Source organism: Rhinoderma darwinii, chromosome 1 (genome assembly GCF_050947455.1).
Source record: "Rhinoderma darwinii isolate aRhiDar2 chromosome 1, aRhiDar2.hap1, whole genome shotgun sequence".
Taxonomy (NCBI): Eukaryota; Metazoa; Chordata; class Amphibia; order Anura; family Rhinodermatidae; genus Rhinoderma; species Rhinoderma darwinii.
In genome coordinates, this window is record NC_134687.1 from 450,192,957 (window position 1) to 450,200,913 (window position 7,957).

Consider the following 7,957-nt stretch of genomic DNA (forward strand, 5'->3'; position numbering starts at 1 on the left):
ACGGAGATATTTTCTGGGGAAAACAGTACCTGACTTTCAGGCGTTTTTTAAGCAAACTCTCGTTTTTCGCTGCGTTTTTTACAGCCGTTTTTGGAGCCGTTTTTCTATAGAGTCAATTAAAAACGGCTCCAAAAATGGCTCAAGAAGAGACATGCACTTCTTTTTTGCGGCTGTTTTTTTATGCAGCCATTTTTCAAAATGGCCACGTAAAAAAACGCTCCGTTGGAAAAGAACACCGTTTTTCCCATTGAAATCATTGGCCAGATGTTTGGAGGCGTTCTGCTTCCGATTTTTTACAACCCGAAAAACGGCCGAAAATAAGCCGTGTGAGCATATCCTAACCCGTCCTGCAAAACACAAGCCCTAAGGATGGGTTCACACGAGCACATTAACGTCCGTAATGGACGGACGTATTTCGGCCGGAAGTCCCGCACCATACTCAGTGCAGGGAGCCGGGCTCCTAGCATCGTAGTTATGTACGACGTAGTTATGTACAAGAGGCAGGGCCTCTCCGTGGAACTACTTTCCCGTACTGAAAACATGATTACAGTCTGGGACAGTTGTCCTGCAGAGAGGCAGGGACTCGTAGCATCGTACATAACTACTGTGAAGGATGATTTATTTGCTTATATTCTCTGTATGAAATTACATTGTGAATTATCAAGCAGGAGGCCGAATTACTAAGATATGTATTATGTGAAAGTGATGATAATGTTTAAATGATTTAGTTTCGTGCAGCAGCCATCTTGTCTGGAGTTCCCATCTTGGTTTTATTGTAGTGAATAGAAAAGTCATTGTTCCTTTAATACAAGTAATGTTGATTTCGTATGTTTTATCTTTGACCTTGGTTCCCATGCGAAGATGGAGATGGGAGTGAGATGGGGGGATGGCAAGTATGCGTGAGGGAAGGTCTCCCCCCATCTCCACGAGGACATTCTGTCCAAAAGAGAGATAAGAAACCTGTAAACATAATGTGTGAAGAATTATAATGATGTATTTTATTGTATGCTTTTTACTGAATAACAAATATTGTTACATTGTCTCTGATTGGTTTACCTCAAGCCTACACCCCTTCTGAATTTCAGTTTAACAGTTTGAGTTTGGTAATAAATCCTTCAGATGAGAATTTTGAACATTTCAGCGTGTCTGTGTGTTTTCTTCTCGTCTCTCGATATATATCGGTGAAATATCCTAATTAGGATTCTGACTAATGGAGTCTGGCCTTGAGAGTCTGTTGGGACTCGTATAAATTTCAGTCTAATATATTTTGAGCGATGGATTTCCACGACAGTAATGGTGCCGATAAAACCCAGGAAGATTGCACGTCTGATAAGCTGTCACTGGAGAGGTCTGGCTTTGCATCTGTGAATTACAAAAAACCGCGGTAGGTAAGGAGCTTATTCTTACACCATTCACACATGTATTGCGTAAGCCTTGGAATCCAGCTGTCAGAACGTCACTTCTATGGACGAGACTCCTTAGTCAGTGGGTTGCAAGATGGATCCAAAAAGGTATGTTGAAGCTTTTTGTGTGATGAAGGATTGCAGGTGTGTACGTGATCTTAAACTGTTGATATGAAAGACATGAGAGAATTTTTGCCAGCAAATACATAGTTAACCAGGAAAAATTGTGAGAAGCCTTTGGAATGCAGTGACGTAGCGCATGGCAGAGAGAAGTCGTAACTCACATGTGAAGTATTTGAAATGCAAAGAGTTGTTTTGGACTGTGAGGAAAAAACAAAACTTCTGCTTGCTGCTTTGTTGTAGCGTTATTTGTTATTTAGTTGTGTAAAATTGTTGAGGATTAATAGTTGTTCTGTTACCCGTTTGTCTGGGATTATAGTTGGGAGGTATTGACTGTTTGTAGGTGAGATAGTTGTGAGTAATATCATGTAGTACCACAGGGGCTTCAATGGTTAAGTCCTGATAATGTAGAATCCAGTGCAAGGAGAAGCAATTGTGTCTATATTGAATTTGCACTAAATACCATTACCCAGTGCAACAGGGAAAACTTTGAATACTGTATTAGAAAATCATTTATATTTTCCTAACGCATTGCCAGCCAGTGATATTGTGTGTAAGGGTCCATAAACCAGTTGTATGCATTGCCAGACTGGCATAAGGTGGGAATCAGTACAGACTGATTTCTAGCACATGATAATCCGGCATATACACTTTGATGTAAAATAACATCCAAGTAATTAAGTCTGTAGTAGTATAACATCAGACCGCTGGATTGAATACCGTTGTAATATAACATCCTGTATTCATTGAATGACCCTGACACTTATCCCAGGTGCCACCTGTGTCGTAGTAGTAATTACAGTGAAGGACATTGGTATTGGCTCAGACCCATAGCACGTAAAGAAATTATCACCAACATAGATAACAACCCCCTAAACTACAACCCACAGAGTGAACGGCTGAGCGGGGAGGATAATATATATATGTTACCAAATATAATTTGCATGTGAAACCATTGCAAAGTGCTAGAGGAAAGAGTTTGGGATATATGTTACATCATGGGCTCTATGAACTGAAAGACACACCCCGGCAGCAAGTGTTCTGCATAAGTGAAGTGTTACCAACTCCTGCTTGAATCAATGGAGTTTCATGAATGTCGATTGTGTTGAAGAATTTGCTCTTGTAATTGTTGATTGGCAGCATTTTGTCTGTTCTTGATGTTCAATCCAGTGAGGGATCAGAGGATCCTACTGCTAGAATGTCTGGAGGAACGACTTGTGATATCGTATTGGTAAGACAGTCTAGGAGATAGACTGGTCTGAGATATCTGTCGGCAAACGTGGCCTGTTTGCCTGGAGGTGGGGGATTTACCGGAAATCACCCTACTGCTCTCCGACCATGGGGTCAGGAGGAAGTTGGACAAAGATGCTTTGGGGCACTGGTCCCGGCCAACATTAGAATGAGCAAAAGGAGCTGGGGCTTTAATTATAAAGTATGTGAAGGCAAAATAACACACTGAAAAAAATTGTTGAAAAGGCTGGCAGCCGTAAGAAGGATGTTTGCATGTGAGAAAGGACAATTTAAATACAGGTGTAAATTTTCATTGGAAGAGTGAAGAAAACGGAGCAGCCAGGTACATTGCAGTGACTAACGTGGGTCAGAACGGGGGGAGTGTAATGTGTGATTTGATGAAACATCTGTGTGATGTGTGCAATGTAACATGTGTGATGTGATGAAACATCTGTGTGATGTGTGTAATGTAACATGTGTGATGTGATGAGACATCTGTGTGATGTGTGTAATGTAACATGTCTGAAATTTGAAACTAATGGCCACAATAAAAGCAGAACTATATTGTATGTTTCCTATTTTTAACAGCAGTAATGTCTAAAAATGTTAGTGTTTTGTGTATGGGGTTAAAATCAGTTCTACTTTTTTTTTCATTTTTTTATGGAACGTGTTTTATTTTCGCGCAGCGCAGTCGTCTGAACTACACCAAGCGAGAAAAATATTACAGCCGGCTGGATCTGTTTGTAAAAAGATAAAAGCTATACTGCAGATTAATGTGTTATAATGTGATAAGATTTAATGTTGGAATGTTTTAATGTTAATTCAAATGTATTAAACTACAGATATTGTGAGACACGGGGTCTTGAACATGTATGTGCCCCCTCTGTTCCCTATTCTTATGTACAGCTTATTGGTTTGCAGTAATTAATATTACCAGATATATTATTTTCTGTGTTATTGAATAACTAATTACAATTGTTTTGTTTTTGTTTTCACACATGAGGCACGTGCTATGGTGCTGCCTAAATGTTATTTTTTAAAAATGTGAGATGTTTTACAGGTAAATGGTTGCAGGTCATTTTAAAGATAAAATGTATTTTTGTCAGGAGAAAGTCATCTTTTTTTGTTCCAGGCTGTTGTGTATTACAGGGGGTTAAACTAGTGCTCCCCCGATAGAGTGCCTAATCTCATTATGTTAATATGTAGTTTTGAACCCTGCTACATTACTTTCGCAGAGTCCAAATAGGAGGGAATGTTGAAGGGACTGATCAGGTAGTTTTTGTTTTTTGTTCTCCTTTTTACAGGCAATTTTATGACCCCTTCACAGCCAGAGGGAGCTATGCCAAGCACTGCCCTATCCCAGTGGCTGAGAAAGGGTTGAAGATTTCCCAATGGTGAAGGGACTGATCAGGTAGTTTTGTTTTGTGTTTTATTTTGTTTTGAATTAATGAATTTGGTTCTAGGAGATCTACAAAATGTGTATGAGTTTCAAGGAGTAACCCAGATTAAATGTGTATGACAGTAACTTATATTTTGAGGTTTTTCTGTGTAGATGGTTCCAGATCCCCCTCCAGCCAATTTACACAGGAGGTGAGGTGACGTCACTCACAGATGAGTCTTTACAGATTTAGATGGGGAGAAGGCAAAACAAAAAAAATTGTTTGAATATTGTTTCTTTTATGCCAGATTTCAGTAACATATTTTGTTTGTTTTTGTATTAATCAGGTATTTACAGGACCTGGTGGGTGGGATTTACAAGTGTTCTGGATCATCAGATAAATGTGGAACAATAAAACTCCACCCTTTTGAAATGTTCTATCTATATGTGACATGGGTTTCCAATGTAAATTTGTAATGTAGACATACTTTATCATATACAGCATGTGTAGAACAGGATACGAGGCACAAGGTAAATTACCCAGAAACCACTCTCACCTTCTTGTTCATCTCAAGGAGCGGAGTTGGAGGTGCTCGCTGAGGCTGTAACCTGGCAGAAGGTAAGACGGCCGACATCTACACGGACTCTAGGTACGCTTTTGGCATCGCCCACAATTATGGGCCCATTGGTAGTAGGAACTTTATTGGATCATTGGGTAAGCCAATTGAGAGAGCAAGAGAAAACAGAACTGACAACAAGGGTATATGCAGCCAGGTATCAGTAAATTGGCTTGTCCCTGGATACAATAATGCCACCACTAGGTTTGTAGCAGCCGGCATGATGTGCACATGGCATGACATAGGTAAAACAGCAAAGGTACCTGTGAAAAGTGCAGATTAACAGTCCCAGCGACTGCAGAACATACAACTACCCGAGGTAGAAGTGTATGACGCGGTGCTCGTGTGTGTAGACCTGTTCTCAGGGAGGCCTGAAGCCCGGCCTGTATTTTCCCCACTGCAGACGTTGTGTGTAAGTGACAGGGGAATAGTGTTATCCCAAGTATTGACCTGATGTTTGTACAATACGATATCAGCAGTTCTCCAGATGTTATTCCAAAGTTAGTTTGTTTAATAATTGTATTTAAGAAGTGTTGTGGGAATATTAAATACTGAAGTTAAGTTTTATGTAAAGTTCTGGATCAGCCTTAGCATTGGACTATTAGAGTCATGCGTCAGATAAAAGGTACAGAAGTGGAATATTCCCATTTGAAAACATTTTTAGTTATTTGTTTTTTGTCGTTGTTATTGTGAAAGGAAAATTCTGTGCAGTGTTTGTGTGTGTGTGTGTGTATATATATATATATATATATATATATATATATATATATATATATATAAAGAAGAAAAATGAGTTTGCATGTATCATTTCTAGTTATTGCTCAATGTGAACGTTTGATGTAAAGATGTTATTTGTTAATGTTTTTCTTCAAATTAATTATTTGATTAAGATCAATTAATGTTTATACAATGAAAAAGCTTGTTCTCCATAGGACGAGTCCAACTGGGAGCGGAAGGCGTGAGAACCAGATTCTAACAGAATGTGGACGGATAAGGGAACGTGAACCGGTAAGACCCAAGGCACTCTTGATGGCTTTTGCATTGATGGTGTATGACCTCACATATGCCCCAAGACTGCAAGGATCGATTTGGTGAGATCTAATTGGTATGTCCCAGGCTTTACAGCTGTTGCTGCTAAATTCTGTTAGAGCTGTTTGATTTGCCTACAGAACAGTCCTGGCAGACCGGTGCCAACCTTATCATACCCGCCTCCCACAAAGAGAACAGACCTTGAGAGGCCTCCCCATGCAATACAAATTAGAGTAAGAAAAATTGGTTTGTGACATTTGTCAGATAAACATGTGGAATCTATGTATATTTTGGTGAGCTGGAAATGTTCCAGGCAATCAGCTCAGATCAACGTACAAATCCTGCTGGAAAGCGTGACACCATATGAAATGTACCCAATAATTACACATCTTCTAGGTGCCCTGTCCATTGGAACAGAGAAGTTTTTCTTATATAAAAGGTGTTTGTTTGTTTGATTTAGTTTAAGGGCCTGACATTGTTATTGTATGTACTTAGAACAACTTTTATAGTACGTAGATGTTATCACCAGATTAGTAACAATTGACAAGGGTTGGGGTTCCCCAGAAAGTGCCAGTAAACATGAACTAAAAGATTTTTAATACGATGAACTCCATTACTGAGGTGCGGCAGGCGCAGCCGGAGCCAGTACAACGCGTTTGTCATGAACTGACGGCAGTGTCACAATTCCAAGCAGCCGCCCAGACAAGTAAGAAGACAGATGAGCGGAGGGTTTGTGGGGTCACAATAACACCCCACTAATCCGCCTACGTGGGATCTCACACCAGGCTCACAGCATGAGGTGTTGTGTATAGCCCGGTGACGTAAACTAAAAGAGACGGTGTCTGACAGATGAAAAGGACCAAATCAAGTCGTGATGACATCAGCAAAATTCCAAGTAAAGACCAAAGACCTGAGTGAATCCGTCAGCAGTATCAAGTGTTCTAATCAGAAGACAGGAGAAGAAGAGGACGATGATGTACATGACTTGTCGATACACTGGTGGGACCCCATACCCTAACCGGACATTGGTGATGGCATCATATTAGTTGTGGCCCTATTGATATATTGTTTGACTTTCATAATCATAATATATAATTTCTGTAATTTAATATGAGAAAAAGGGAGGTTTGTGAAGGATGATTTATTTGCTTATATTCTCTGTATGAAATTACATTGTGAATTATCAAGCAGGAGGCCGAATTACTAAGATATGTATTATGTGAAAGTGATGATAATGTTTAAATGATTTAGTTTCGTGCAGCAGCCATCTTGTCTGGAGTTCCCATCTTGGTTTTATTGTAGTGAATAGAAAAGTCATTGTTCCTTTAATACAAGTAATGTTGATTTCGTATGTTTTATCTTTGACCTTGGTTCCCATGCGAAGATGGAGATGGGAGTGAGATGGGGGGATGGCAAGTATGCGTGAGGGAAGGTCTCCCCCCATCTCCACGAGGACATTCTGTCCAAAAGAGAGATAAGAAACCTGTAAACATAATGTGTGAAGAATTATAATGATGTATTTTATTGTATGCTTTTTACTGAATAACAAATATTGTTACATTGTCTCTGATTGGTTTACCTCAAGCCTACACCCCTTCTGAATTTCAGTTTAACAGTTTGAGTTTGGTAATAAATCCTTCAGATGAGAATTTTGAACATTTCAGCGTGTCTGTGTGTTTTCTTCTCGTCTCTCGATATATATCGGTGAAATATCCTAATTAGGATTCTGACTAATGGAGTCTGGCCTTGAGAGTCTGTTGGGACTCGTATAAATTTCAGTCTAATATATTTTGAGCGATGGATTTCCACGACACTACGATGCTAGGAGCCCGGCTCCCTGCACTGAGTTCCGTCCGGGACTTCCGGCCGAAATACGTTAATGTGCTCGTGTGAAGTCAGCCTTACACAGCTTTTTGGACTGAAAAATAAAAAAATTATGGCTCTCAGAATATGGTGACACAAAAAAAAAAATTTAAAAGAAAAATTTGATATTATTATGCAAACACAGCAAAACAATAAAATACTATGACACATATGGTATCGCTGTAATCAAATCAACCCGCAGAATAAAGTAAAAATTTTATTTATCGCGCACGGTGAACACTGTAAAAAAGAGAATAAAAAACTTTTTTGGTCACCCTGCTTGCCAAAAAATGTAATAAAAAGTGATCAATAAATTG

At 39.4% G+C, this 7,957-nt stretch overlaps 1 long non-coding RNA gene across 1 annotated transcript; it reads left to right on the forward strand.

Moving 5' to 3' along the window:
* The first annotated feature begins 610 nt into the window (after positions 1 to 610).
* Positions 611 to 7,438, forward strand: LOC142657043 (uncharacterized). Its single transcript, XR_012849793.1, has 2 exons — positions 611 to 3,955; positions 4,026 to 7,438. It is a non-coding gene; the product is annotated as an uncharacterized LOC142657043 (long non-coding RNA).
* Positions 7,439 to 7,957: the final 519 nt, after the last annotated feature.